Source organism: Canis lupus, chromosome 3, assembly GCF_003254725.2.
Source record: "Canis lupus dingo isolate Sandy chromosome 3, ASM325472v2, whole genome shotgun sequence".
NCBI lineage: Eukaryota > Metazoa > Chordata > Mammalia > Carnivora > Canidae > Canis > Canis lupus.
In genome coordinates, this window is record NC_064245.1 from 235,805 (window position 1) to 250,175 (window position 14,371).

At 45.0% G+C, this 14,371-nt stretch overlaps 1 protein-coding gene across 7 annotated transcripts in view; it reads right to left on the reverse strand.

The window, feature by feature from the left end:
* The window catches only part of APC (APC regulator of WNT signaling pathway), a 128,220-nt gene extending 117,499 nt beyond the window's left edge, over positions 1-10,721 (reverse strand). For all 7 annotated transcript variants that reach the window (XM_049107822.1, XM_049107820.1, XM_049107816.1 and 4 more), the window contains exon 1: positions 10,425-10,721. The gene's annotated coding sequence lies outside the window, so the exon portion shown is untranslated. The remainder of the gene's footprint in view (positions 1-10,424) is intronic.
* Positions 10,722-14,371: the final 3,650 nt, after the last annotated feature.

Below are 14,371 nucleotides of genomic sequence, written 5' to 3' on the forward strand. Positions count from 1 at the left end.
GGCTCAGTGGTTGATCTTCTGCTTCCGCTTGGTTCATGGCCTGTTCCAGGAGTCCAGGGATGGAGTCCCGCATCGGGGCACCGGGAGCCTGCTTCTCTCTCTGCCTGTCTCTGCCTCTCTCATGAATAAATAAATATTTATATATTTTTTAAAGTTAAGAGTCTCTTTCTTGGTTTGTCTTTTTTTTTTTCTTTGCTCATTTGTTTTGTTTCTTAAATACCACATATGAGTGAGATCATATGGTACTTGTCTGAAACTTATTTGCTTAGCATTATCCTTTTTAGCTCCATCCATGTCATTGCAAATGGCAAGATTTCATTATCTTTAATGGCTGAATAACATTTCATCATATATATACACACACACACCATTTCTTTATCCATTCATCAATGGATGAACACTTGGGCTGCTTCTGTACCTTGGCCATTGTAAATAATGCTGCAATAAACACAGGGGTACATGTATTCCTTTGAATTAGTGTTTTTGTATCCTTTGGGTAAATACCCAGTACTGTGATCACTGGATTGTAGGGTAATTCTATTTTTAACCTTTTGAGGAAACTCCATTCTGCTTTTCAACAGTGGCTGCACCAGTTTGCATTCCCACCAACGGTGCACAAGGGTGCACCGTTTCTCCACAGCCTCACCGACACCTGTTGCTATTTAGCCATTCTGACAGGTGTGAAGTGATATCTCATTGTAGTTTTGATTCGTATTTCCCTGATGATGAGAGATGTGGAGCATCTTTTCATGTGTCTGTTGATCATCTGTATGTCTTCTTTGGGGAAATGTCTATTCACGCCTTCAGCCCATTTTTTCATGGGATTATTTGGTTTTTGAGTGTCAAGTTGTATGTGTTCTTTTTATATTTTGGATACTGACTCTTTATCGGATGTCATGTGCAAATATCTTCTCTCATTCCGGAAGTTATCTTTTAGTTTCACTGACTGCTTTCTTTGCTGTGCAAGCTTTTTATTTTGATGTAGTCCCAATAGTTAATTTTTACTTTTGTTCCCCTTATCTCAGGGGACCTATCTAGAAAAAAAGTTGCTGTCAGAGAAGAGTTGCTAATGTCAAAGAAATTCTTGCCTGTGTTCTTTTCTAGGATTTGTATGGTTTCAGGTCTCACGTTCAGGTTGTTCATCCATTTTGAATTTAGTTTTGTGTTTGGTGTAAGAAAGTTGTCCTTCTTTTCTTCTTTATGTTGCTGTCCAGTTTTCCCAACACCATCTGTTGAAGAGACTGTCTTTTTCCCATTGCATAATCTATTCCTGCTTGAAGATTAATTGACCATATTCTTGTGGGATTATTAATCCATATGTCTATTTTTGTGCCAATTCCATACTATTTTTATTATTACAGCTTTGTAATATGATTTCAATTCTAGAATTGTGATACCTCCAGTTTAGCTTTTCTTTTTCAAGATTCTTTTGGCTATTCAGGGTCTTTTGTGGTCTTACACACATTTTAGGATTATTTGTTCCACTTCTGTGAAAAATGCCACTGGTATTTGTATAGGGATCGCATTAAATATGTAGATTGTTTTGGGTAGTAGAGACATTTTAACAGTATCTGTTCTTCCAATCCATGAGCATAGGATGTCAATTGTTGTTTTCAATATCTTTCATCAGTGTTTTATAGTTTTCAGAGTACATGTCTTTTACCTCTTTGGTTAGGTTTACTCCTGGGTATCTTATTATTTTTGGTGTAATTGTTAATGCAATGGTTTTCTTAATTTCTCTTTCTGCTGCTTCATTATTGGTGTATAGAAATGCAATAAATTTCTGCAGACTGATTTTGAGAAGGGAACTTCTTTAATATGATAAAGGTTTTAACAAAAACAAAAAACAAAAAACATAACTTCAGCAAATGTACTTGAAAGTGAAATATTAAAAGCTTTCTCTTTGAGATCAGGAACAAGACAGGGAGAGCAGCCCTGGGATGATGCAGTGTTCTATTTCTTAACCTGGGTAATAATTTCATGTGTGTTTACAATAAAATATTAATCTCTTTACTTTTATTTTTTAAGATTTTATTTATTCCTTCATGGAGAGAGAGAGACAGACAGACAGACACAGGCCGGGGGAGAAGCAAGCTCCATGCAGGGAGCCAGATGTGGAACTCAATCCCGGGTCTCCAGGATCACATCCTGGGCTGAAGGCGGCGCTAAACCACTGAGCCACCTGGGCTGCCCTTTATGTTTTATGTACAATCTGGAATATATGTTATAGAAAAAAAGGATAAAACTTGGAGATGGACAAAAGGCTGATTTAAGACTATCACTAAAGCTCAGCAACTCTGTAGGTCCTAATTTTTCCCCCATTATGATTAATTTCAAATCAATGAACATTTATTGGGCCTATAAGACACTGCACAATCTTGGCAACATACATTGTTATCCTTAAAGACATCTGTAGCCTAGATCATCCAGTAACTCCATTATCTATGAACCCATCTTAAAGAAAAAAGCCAAGATAAAGAGAAAAAGAAATCTGTAATATGCTAAGATGTTCACTGCGCACATGACAATAAAATGGAAAACAACTAAGTAACCAACCATGGGGAATAGTTAAAAATAATTTTTACAATGGATTAAACAGTCAATAAAAATATGATTTACAGGAGTCTAAAAAGTACATAGTCTAATTTTTTTAATTGGAAATATACACAAACAACTTATACTATGACTAAAGGGGGGATATGTCTTAGGCACAGAAAAAAGAATGAGAAGGCGGGTGAGAGGGAATGGAGGAGACAAAAGCTCTACTGGTTTTCTTTATATGATGAGCTTATGGATATTATCTGTACTTTTTATTTCCTGAACTTCCTGTGATGACTGTATAAAGCTTTAATAGCTGGGTATATAAAAACTGAAGAAAATAATCAGAAGCCAAAGTATCTTATTTTAATTACTTCAAAATGTAACTAAAATTTCAGTCAATTTTTATCTCAGTATGATTTTATTCAAGTAAATTATTTCCTAGCAGTTAAGCTGTGTAAGTCTATAATTTGCTAATTATTTATAATAATTTCTAATTATATTTAGTGCTTTAAATCATATAACATTAAAAATAATAATTAGACCTCTAAGGACATATCATCTCCAGATTTCTGGCCATAATTCTAAACCAGATTACTCTTTGATAACTAAAAGAGAAAATGATTTATAAACAGGCTTCCAGCAGTCATTTCTGTAAAAGCAAAATAACTGTTAGTCTCTAAATAAAAGACGGTTATAGCGCCTCACTTTCTTGAACAGCCATTTTCCACCTCAGTTGTGCCAATACCCTGGTATTTTCTGACCAGCTGTGAGGTATGTCTCAAGTAACTTGTTATCAATCATAAAGTATAAATGTGTTTAATGCTTATCACAGTCTGGAACATTCCAGTACACTTTGATGAGATGGAAAGAACACAATAGAGATAAACCTTACACTTTGGGAATTCCACACTCACTTATTCAACATTTACTGAGCATCTATTAGAGGCCAGTAACTAAAGGCCCTGTGCAAACAACAGAAACAATTGAAAATTATTAGGTCACAAGGTTAAATATAACTGTCATTTTACGATTTAAAGCTTTGAATAGGCTAACCGAATCCTACTTTTCACTACTTGCCAGCACAAACTTTTCTTCCTAGTTCTCTGATATTCTAGCCTTCCTTGCTGCTAAACCCCTGCTCAGGCTGCTCCCCAGCCTAAGTGCTTTTTGTTCACTCACCAGCATCTGTAGAATTCTCACTATAGGCCAGCCACTGCACTTGAAATGAGAAGGAAAAAGCCTTTTCTAATCCTTCTGTTCTTTGAAGTCCAGATTGAGTTCCATTTCTTTCTCAGAGAACTACTCATTATCCTCTTCATAATCTGAATGCTGTAAGTATTATTATTCAACCCAGTGGCCTCCAATCTTTAAGGTCAGCAGTCATTTTTATTATCACAATGTTTCATGAATCTCATTCTCACTCTTCAGGTGATCTCATCTGGTCCCATGACCCTAAATACCATCTATACACTGATAACTTTCAAACATATACCTCCAGCTCCACCTCTCCCTTGAACTCCTAATAGCCATGCCTATTCAACGTCTCCACTTAAACACGGCCACATCAGTGAGGGAGACAGAACACGAGAGACTCCTAACTCTGGGAAACAAACAAGGGGTAGTGGAAGGGGAGGTGGGCGGGGCGTTGGGGTGACTGGGTGATGGGCACTGAGGGGGGGCACTTGCGGGATGAGCACTGGGTGTTATGCTAAATGTTGGCAAATTGAATTCCAATAAAAAATAAAAAATAAAAAATAAAAATAAAATAAAAATATGTTTTTAAATAAAAAAAAAAAACACGGCCACACCCCACACAAAACCCCTCATTTACATTTTCAAACCCGTTTTCCACCTATTCCCTTCCCCAAAGCCCCCATTTCAGTAAAATGCGCCACTTTTCACCCAGTTGCTCATGTTGAAAACCTTGGGAATCACCCTTTACTTCTGTTTCCCTCACACTACACATCTAGTCCATAAGTGAATCCTAATTACTCTAATTTTTTTTCTTTAAAGATTTTATTTTGAGAGAGAGAGGGAGGGAGGGAGGGTGTGAATGGGGGAGGGGCAGAGGAGAGACTCTCAGGCAGACTGAAGGCTGGGCATGGAGCCTGACATGGGGCTTGATCTCACACACCTGAGGTCGTGACCGGAGCCAGAATCAAGAGTTGGACACTTAACCGACTGGGCCACCCTGGCGCCCCTCTCCTTTCCAGTATATCACAAACATGACCACTTCTTTGCTCCTCTATCACTACTATCTTCTCCAAGCAGAGCATTTCCAATGTAGGTTATCCTAAAATTTTCCTAACTGGTTTTCCTGCTTCCATTCTTGCCTTCAACTTTCAACATATAATCAGAGTAATTCTAAAAACAAAACAAAACAAACCATCCAGTTCAATCTGGATATTTCCATGCTTGAAACACTTCAATGATTTTCATTTCACTTGGAGTAAAATCGAATCTTTAAATGACCTTCAGTGCCCTACTTGATCTAGCCTCCACCTGTCCCACCAACTGTCCTACCACCCCCCCCCCCCCTTGACTCACTGCTTCAGCCACACTGGCCTCCCTGTTGTTCTCCAACGTGACAAACACTCCGTCTCAGAAGGTGCTACTCCCTCTAACTGAACATTTCCCCTCAGAGAGCTCCCCGGCTTACCCCCATCACTGCCTTCAGGTCTCTCAGCTCAAAGGGCTTCTCAACAAGCCCTTCCCTCACCAACCTATCTAACGTAGCATGCTGTTACTCTTTTACCCACTGAACCTGCTTTATTTATGTCAAAGTCCATTAACTACCGTGTGTGTGTGTGTGTGTGTGTGTGTGTTCACATGGATAATGTTTACTGACAGCACCCCTAACATTTATACTCAGAGAGGCACGGGCCCGGTTTTGTTCATCATTGTTGCCACATTATATGCACACAGCAGACCCTCAAGAATATTTACGGGATGAATGATGGTAACTGCCTTTAGTTTTGTTGAGAAAATAATGAAAAAACACTGCTAGAATTCAGTAAGGCTTTCGAATGAATTTATACTCTATTAATTACAAGAGCATTATATATATGCTTTGGTGGTAAAAGGAGTACAATGTACGTAATTCAGGGTTCAATAACAACTGAGGAGTGGGGCCTTCTTAAAATTCTCTATCCCTTTCCACATCCTTCCGTCCTGTGTCCTTCATTAATTCTTTCAATAAATGGTCACTGTGTATCTTTTAGCCAGAATATTCTAGACATTAAGAACACAAAAATAAGACAAAGTAATGCATTGAGTAGATAAAAATAACACTTACAGGATATGACATACACCAGAGATACAAATATAGATTATAAAATTGTAGTGCAACAGGGGATATAATCAACATTTTTAAGGTAGGCATTTAGGGCGTTTAGCAGTGATGATTACAAATACTCCCAAAATCAAGTAACAGAAGGTATTCTTCTGTTTACTTTATATGTGAAATGAGGGTTTTAAGTCTTAAAGAGCTATAGTAATTTGCTACCATGAGATAAGCTAGCCCGAGAGTGAAACCAAAACAAGGGGAATGACACAGCTGAACAAATCACAGAGAAACTGAGCCAAGTCCTTGATGATTTCAGGCTGGATAAAGCCTTAGATAAAGTTTAGCTACAAGATCTAATCATTCCCTTTATTGTTTAAGCAGCTTGAATTTGGTTTTCTATCACCTGCAACATAAGAATACAAGTTAATGTCTATGAATTCTTTCAAAAAGCAAAGCCACTGTGACAACCAAAAATGTCCCCATATATTTTCCAAATTCCTCCCAATCCCAACAAGAAAAACAAATCTATTTTCTAATAGTTTTATATGTACCCATTTCCCTCAGTGGTTCCACCAGGTACACATAAGTGTACTTAACAACAACCTTAGAAGAACAGGGATGCATAATCCAGTTTTAATCAGTCATTTATGACTATCTCAATGTTTGACCAAAATCATACATATAGCTTCAATCAACTCTTGGGATAAACAGTGCTGTAAGTTCTGTAAGTGCCGTATGCTCCTACTACTGGAAAGTTCTTATTTACATTTACTTCTCCATAAAACACGACAGAGATACGTCACTGATCTTGTCGGTCACGTTACCCTCAGCCATTCACGTAACTTCCTCCTAGACTGAAATGCCAGATAATGATCTTTCCAGCCCCCTGCAAGCAGGGCATGAACCTGCCAGGATGACATCTGACATAGGGCTTCTGTGAAAGGTTTATCATTTGCCTAATCAAGAGACTGGAGGGCAAACTTCCCCCTATCTTTGTTTAACTGTGTGAGAATGTGAGGTCTGGAGCAACAAGGAGAGGAAGAGCCTGAGCCCAAGGATCAACACACTAAGGATGAAGATGAAAAGCACCTCGATCCTTGATATAACATCACTGTACAGCTACACTGACTGACCAGGAATCCTCTAACTCTGGACTTCTTTTTATGTGAAATATTGTTTACTGTTGGTTGGTATTATGTAACCCAAGGCCAAACTAACATAAGATATATTCAAGATCTGACAGCTGCTCAAAGTGGGAGAACCAAGATGACTGCATGATTAGAGTGGGTGGCTAGGAGAAAGATGTTTACAAAAGAGACATTAGAAGGAAGAGAAACACATATACACACATGCACATGTAAACACACTAGGTGAGGGAAGGTGGCCTAAACCAAATTTCATCTGATTCTGTTTGGTATGAGGTAAGCTTATGACAGTACACGTCAGAGATAGAGAGCAAGCAATGTAGGTGGGAAGTCAAGTTAACAGAACTGAAAAACATCCACACAAAAATGGTGATTTAGGTCATTAAAAATAGGGTACAACCACCAAGACAACACAATGAAAAGCACAGAAATCCTTGAGTATACTCCTCACCCATGGTCATTTTAGATGAGGCTCATCTACCAGTTTGGCCAATTAAAATAATTCCACCCCTCTTGACAAAGATACTGTGACAGACTCGGCAGCAGGACCTTCTCCATCGGTTCAATCAGAATAGAGGTTAGGGCTTTTGGGAAGAGGCTAGACGAGAATCCCTCTCTCTTGCTTTGGAAATCAAAAACATTGTTATTAGCCACTTATTTTTTTAAAACTAGGGGGGAAGCTAGTCTGAGCATAAAGCCCAAACAGGAGGACAAAATTGAGATAATAGCAGAAAAATGGAACTTCAGCCCCGTTGATGTAAGCCTGTTCCTGAAGCCCATTCTACCTATGCACTTGCCAATTATAGACGCCAACACATTATTTTTGCTTTCAAATCCAGTTTGCATCCTAACTAATGTAGGAACCACTACGTTTGGGGGTTAGAACAGTGTAGGAAATGCGAAAAAACTTTCAGAGACGGGAGAGAATCGCGACATACGATGCAGAAGAACCAAGAAATCAGATAATCTTATTCCTACAGAGTATATTTCACATATGGTCTTATGAAACCAGGATAACCGAGGAAAGGCCATCAGATTTGGTGATCAGGAGGTCACAGGCGACCTTTAGAGTAGCAACTTCAGTGTTGAAATTTAAAGGAAGTCTGAGTGCAAAGGAAAGAATTATTTATATTTATTAGGAACTCCATAACGTACCAAACACTCGGGTGGACATTTAACAAGTGTTAAACTCCTTCAATTATGACTCTAAGTTTAACGTTCTATTTTATAGATAAAGAATAGAGTGAGTAGTAACTCGCCCACAGCCACATAGCCACTAAGTGGTTTTAAGAGACTCAAAAGTCAATGTTCTTCCTACTACACCAGGCTCTCCTGGAATTAAAGGGTGAAAATGCAGTGGCACAGTGGGCTCAAAACCCAGACTGGGGTTCCTTGAGTTGCATGGCACACAGCCCCCTGTTTGGCAGCCGGGACAGGAGCACCTAGGTAGGCTGGAGGGAGAGGCTGGAGAAGGAATGATAGCCGACAGTTCTACAGAAAGGAAGGCGGGGAGTGAGGATTGTGGACACAACTGCAGGGGACTGCTCCTGCGAAAGAGGAAGGACAGTTCTTCCTCTGAGATAGCAGTAAATAAGGAAATGATTCTGAGAACACAAAAGAATATACACCTCAGACAGTTGAGATTTTTCTCAGGAAAGGAAGAGATCAAGTTACTTGCTATAAAAACCTTCAGGAAATGAGACAGAAAGAAACACAATCAGCACTAAAGACCCGGCAGAGAGTACAGCAGCAACTGGTATGAAAACTAACCAGTATCCACCCATAACTGTCTCTTTATCCTTCAGGATCTCAGGGGTCAAGCTGAAAGAGCTAGCAAGGAGGCTTATTCTGGACTGGGGACTAGAAAGGAAAATCTACAGAAAATAAAGCATTCTAGGACATCAACGAGCGCTTAGTGAAACCTGATGACAGTGCGGCCCTGGTTGCACACGGAGGCAAGCGAGATCGGCAGTAGGCAACCGGGCTGGATGAACAGGGGGACGGGGGTTCACGGAGACCCTGGGAGAGGGCACCAGGCACGTTAGCTAAGAGCCGGAGAGTAAGAGCTTCTGGGCGCTTGCGATCCGAGGTGTGTTTGGACGCAAGCCTTCTCACTATTTTGCCAGAGGCAGAGAGCCACTGACAGGAGCTCATCAGTCCTACTTTCCCCTAAGCCAGAACCACAGAACCGAGAGATAACCCTTCTAGAAGCGTTCGGTCCTTGGCTGCAGAAAAGTGAAGGCTCAAAACAAACAAGGAACCCACGAGCCCGTACAAGAATCAAGCCTCGAAATGCTCCGCCCTTTTTGAACTAAACAATCCTATCCCTAAATTTAAGACATTAAAAAAATCAATTAAAAGAAGGAAATTCACGGAGAGGTCCGAGCGTGCAGCAGAGGGGAGCACGGATCACGTGCCCAGAGGCGGGGTGGGGGCTGACCCGGAGACCCCTTCCGAGGCGGCGGGCGCGGCAGAGGGCAGGAGGGCAGGGACGAGCGCCGAGCGCCGCCCGGGGCGACCTGCTCGTCCGTCCACCGCAAGCCCGCCCGCGGGCGGCCCCAGGGAGCTGTCATCGGTACCCGTACGCGGGCGGCCCACTTTCCACGGAGGGAAGCCGGTGCCCCCACGAGGCTCGCGCAGGAGGACGAGCCGGGAGGGCTGGGGCGGCCCCGCGCCCGGCCCCGCGCCCTGCCCGCCAGGCGGGGAGCCCCGGCCGCGCCGACCCGCCCACCGCCTTCTGCTGCACGCTGTCAAGTCCCGTCGTGGCCGGCGAGTAGCGGCAACAATCGGGAATCCAAGACGTCGGGGAAGTTTTGGGTCTAAAGCCCTTTTCTCCATTCCCGTCCTTGGTAAGGACAACAAAGAGCTGGTACAACCGGGAAGCTAAAGCCTCAGGGACAGGACAGCGGACTCGGAAGGCCCGGGAGGGCGCGGACCAGCTCCACCTCGCGCCGCGCTCGGCGCTCCCCCGCCCCCCGCCGCTCTGCCCTCGGGGCGCTCCGGGCGGGGCCCCGGTGAGCCTCCCGGGCGATCCTCCCGCGCCCAACTCGGAGGGCCCACTGGGGGGAGGGGGCGGAGCTCGCAGGGCCGGGGTCCCACGGGGGGGCACGGGGGTGTCGGGGTCCCCGGGACGCCCCGCCGTCGGAGGGCTTGGGGCGCGCGGGCCGGGCCCCCGGGGGGATGGGGGCGGGGTCGGGGGGCACGGGGGTGTCGGGGTCCCCGGGACGCCCCGCCGTCGGAGGGCTTGGCTTGGGGCGCGCGGGCCGGGTCCCCGGGGGATGGGGGCGGGGTCGGGGGTCACGCGGGGCGGGGCGGGGCACCCGGGGGGGAGGCCGCGGGGCTCGCGGTCCGGGTCCCCCGGGGGGGGGCCGCGGAGGCGCGTGGGGGCAGGGTCGGGCCGCCAGCGCCCGGCTCCGAGCGGCGGCCCCCCGCGTCGGCCGCGCCCCACTCACCTGCCGGACGCCGCCGGGCGCTTCCTCTCCGCCGGGACGCAGCCGCCGCCGCCGCCGGAGCTCCGGGAGCCGCGGGCGCAGGGCGGCCACAGGCAGGAGCAGCGGCGACCGGACCCGAACCCAGCGAGGCGCACATAGGCGGCGCCGCGCGTCCCGTCCTCAGTAGCGGCCCGCGGCGCCCCCCGGGCACGGCATCGCGCCACCGCGGCCGCCGCTCCCCCAGCAGCCGCCGGGTTTCCGGGGGCCACACTCCGCCCCCTGGCTACTTGGCCTCCGCCATCTTGCCGGAGGCGGGAGGAGTGCAGCGCGCATGCGTGCGCAAGGGGCGCCGGCGTGCCGCTCCGCGCGGGGGCTGCAGTGCGCAGGCGCCGCGCCGCGGGGCCCGGGCCGTGACGTCTCGGGGCCCGGGCCGTGACGTCACGGACCGTCCCCGCCGCGCCGGCGGTCCGCGCGGCCCGACCCGCTGCTGCGGCTGTGAGCTCGGCCGCGGAGGGACGGAGCGCTCCTGCTCGCCCCCCGTCAGTTGGTCGGCGTGGGGGCCCAGGCGGGCGCAGGCGAAGCCCCGGCGCACCTGGCTGGCCGCAGGGGACAGGGACGGCGCGCGGCCCTGCATCCCTGCATCCCGGTCCAGCTGCGCGCACCTGCGCCCCCCCCCCCATCTTAACTCGAAGCCTACGTGTTCTGGGCAGTCCTCGTGTGTCTCGCAGTTCTACCTGTTCCTTCACCTTTACCTCTGGCGTGATTTCATTCAAGATTAGTTCACCAAATAATATTTGAGTTTTATTATGTACTTGACAGTGTTACCTAGGCTCCAGGTTTATAGCAGAAGGAAATACGAAGTCGCGGCCCTGACCTTGTAGCTGGAAACAATGGGCAGTGAAAGACCTCGCAGGGTCACCGTGTGGGGGGGTAAGGACCGGGAAGGGCGATCCCCGCGGCCATGGGCGATCCCCGATCCCCGAGGCGATGGGCGATCCCGAGGTGATGGGCGATCCCCGAGGTGATGGGCGATCCCGGGGTGATGGGCGATCCCCGCGGCCATGGGCGACCCCCGAGGTGATGGGCGATCCCCGCGGCCAAGGGCCTTGGCGCTCCAAGGGGGACGCCTGACCCGGCCGGCTGAGCTCGGGGCCGGGGCCAGGGCAGAGCCTCCCGGGCATCCCGCACGTCAAATGCAGAGGCCTGGGCTGGGAATGAAGACGGGGAGGAAAGGACCCTCGGTGGGATGGGCGGTGGAGGGAGAGGAGGCAGGAAGAGGCGGGGGTCAGGTCACGTAGGGCGTTGAGGCCCTGGAAGGAGTTGGGTTTTCCTTCAAGGCCCGGGCCGCCTCGTGGACGCTGCTCCAACCACTTCTCAAGTACGGATGCTTCGGACTGTCCCACTGCTCTGCACTCACTGATCCCACGGCCTCGAAGGCCTCCCTACTCTTTACATGTCTAGCTTGTCATCCTTCAGGTTTCAGCATCGCTGCTGCCACCTGAGAAAGGCCATCGTTCCTCAGCTACGTCTCCTTCCTGCTCTCCGATTAGGTTCCAATATTGCACCCAATCATTTCCTCCACTTTTGTTTTTCTATTTCACCCATCCACTCACCCCGCCTCTCCTCCAGTAACCTAGTGTGTTCTCTGTATTTAAGAATCTGGTTTGGGCACCTAGGTGGCTCAGTCAGTTAAGGATCTGACTCTTGATTTTGGTCCAGGTCATGATCTCAGGATGATGGGATCACACCCCAGTTCACCCCAGTTGAGCCCCGCATAATGCTCTGTGCTCAGCTTGCAGCCTGCTTAAGAGTCTCTGGCTTCCTCTCCCCTCTCTGCTCGTGCATGTACTATCTCTCTCTTTCTTTCAAAAAACAAACAAAAAAAATCTCTTTTTTTTTGTCTCCTTTTTTCTTTGTTTATTCATTTGTTTTGTTTCTTAAATTCCACATGAATAAAAGGTATCTGCCTCTGTCTAACTTTTTTCACTTAGCGTTATACTCTCTAGGCCCATCCATGTTGCAAATGGCAAGATCTCATTGTTTTTTTATGGCTGAGTAATTCTACATTTCATATATATATCTCACATCTGTATCCATTCATCTGTGGATGAACACTTGGGTCACTTCCATATCTGGGCTACTGTAAATAATGCTGCAATAACATAGGGGCACATGTATCTTTTCAGAATAGTATTTTTGCTTTCTTGAGCATCTTTTCATGTGTCTGTTGGGCATCTACATGTTTGTTTTCGAAAGATACTTATTCAGACCCCTGCCCATTTTTAAATTGGATTATTTGTGGGGTGTTTTTGCTATTGAAATGTATAAATTCTTTATATATTTTGGATATTAGCCCCTTACTGGATATGTCATTTGCAAAATCTTCTCTCACTTAGTAGGATGCTTTCTCATTTTATTGATGGTTCCCTTCACTGTAAAAAGCCTTTTATTTTGGTGTAGTCCCAATAGTTTAATTTTGTCTTTGTTTCCTTTGCCTGAGGAGACATATCTAGAAAACGTTTTTATAGCTGATGTTAAAAAAATCACTGGCTACATTTCCTTCTAGGATTTTTATGGTTTCAGGTCTCAAATTTAAGTCTTTAATCCGTTGTGAGTTTATTTTTGTGTGTGGTATAAGAAGGTGATCCAGTTTCATTCTTTTGCATGTAGCTGTCCAGTTATCCCACTGCCATTTGTTGAAGAAACTGTCTTTTTTTTCCCCATTGTATATTCTTGCCTCCTCTGTTGTAGATTAATTGACCATATGTAGGTTTGTTTCTGGGCTGCCTCTTCTGTTCCATTGATCTATGTGTCTGTTTTTGTGCCAGTACCATACTGTTTTTTTTTTCTATACTGTTCTGATTACAACAGCTTTATAGTATAACTTGAAATCTGGAATTGTGATACCTCCAGTTTGTTGTTCTTTCTCAAAATTGCTTTGGCTATACAGGGTCTTTTGTGGTTCATACATGTTTGTTCTATGAAAAATGTTAATATTTTGATAAGGATTGCATTAAATCTGTAGGTTGCTCTGGGTAATATGGACATTTTAACAATACTGGTGCTTCCAGTCAACAATGACCATGCAATATCTTTCCACGTGTTTGTGTCATCTTCAATTTCTTTCATCAGTGTTTTATAGTTTTTGGAGTACAAGTCTTTCACCTCCTTGATTAGTTTATTCCAAGGTATTTTATTATTTTTGGTGCAATTATAAAGGGATTGTTTTCTCAATTTCTCTTTCTGCTACTTCATTATTAGTGTATAGAAATGCAACAGATTTCTGTATATTAATTTTGTATTCTGTGACTTTACTGAATTCATTTATCAATCCTAGTTGTTTGGTGGAGTCTTCAATTTCCTATATATAGTGTTATGTAATCTGCACATAGTGAAAGTTTTACTTCTTCCCTGCCATGTGGATGGCTTTTTATTTTTGTTGTTTTTGTTAACTGGTGTCACTAGGACTTCCAGTACTATGCTGAATAGAAGTGGTGAGAGTAGACTCCTTGAAACATCAACCTTCCAAAACTGAATCAGGAAGAAATAGGAAACGTGAACAGATCAAGTACTAGCAAGGAAGTTGAATCAGTAATCAAAAATCTCCCAACAAACAAAAGTCCACGACCAGATGGCTTCACAAATAAGTTCTATGAAACGTTTAAAGAAGAGTTAATACCTCTTCTCAAACTATTCCAAAAAATAAGAGAGGAAGGGAAACTTCCAAATTCATTCTACAAGGCTAGTGTTACCTGGATACCAAATCAGATGAAAACACTACAAAAAACCCGCAAAACTGCAGGCCAATATCTCTGATGAACACAGATGCAAAAATCCTCAACAAAATGTTAGCAAATCAACTGCAGCAATACATTAAAAAATCGTTCATCATGATCAAGTGGGATTTATTCCAGGGATGTAAGGGTAGTTCAATATTCCCGAATCAATCAACGTGATATATCTACAAG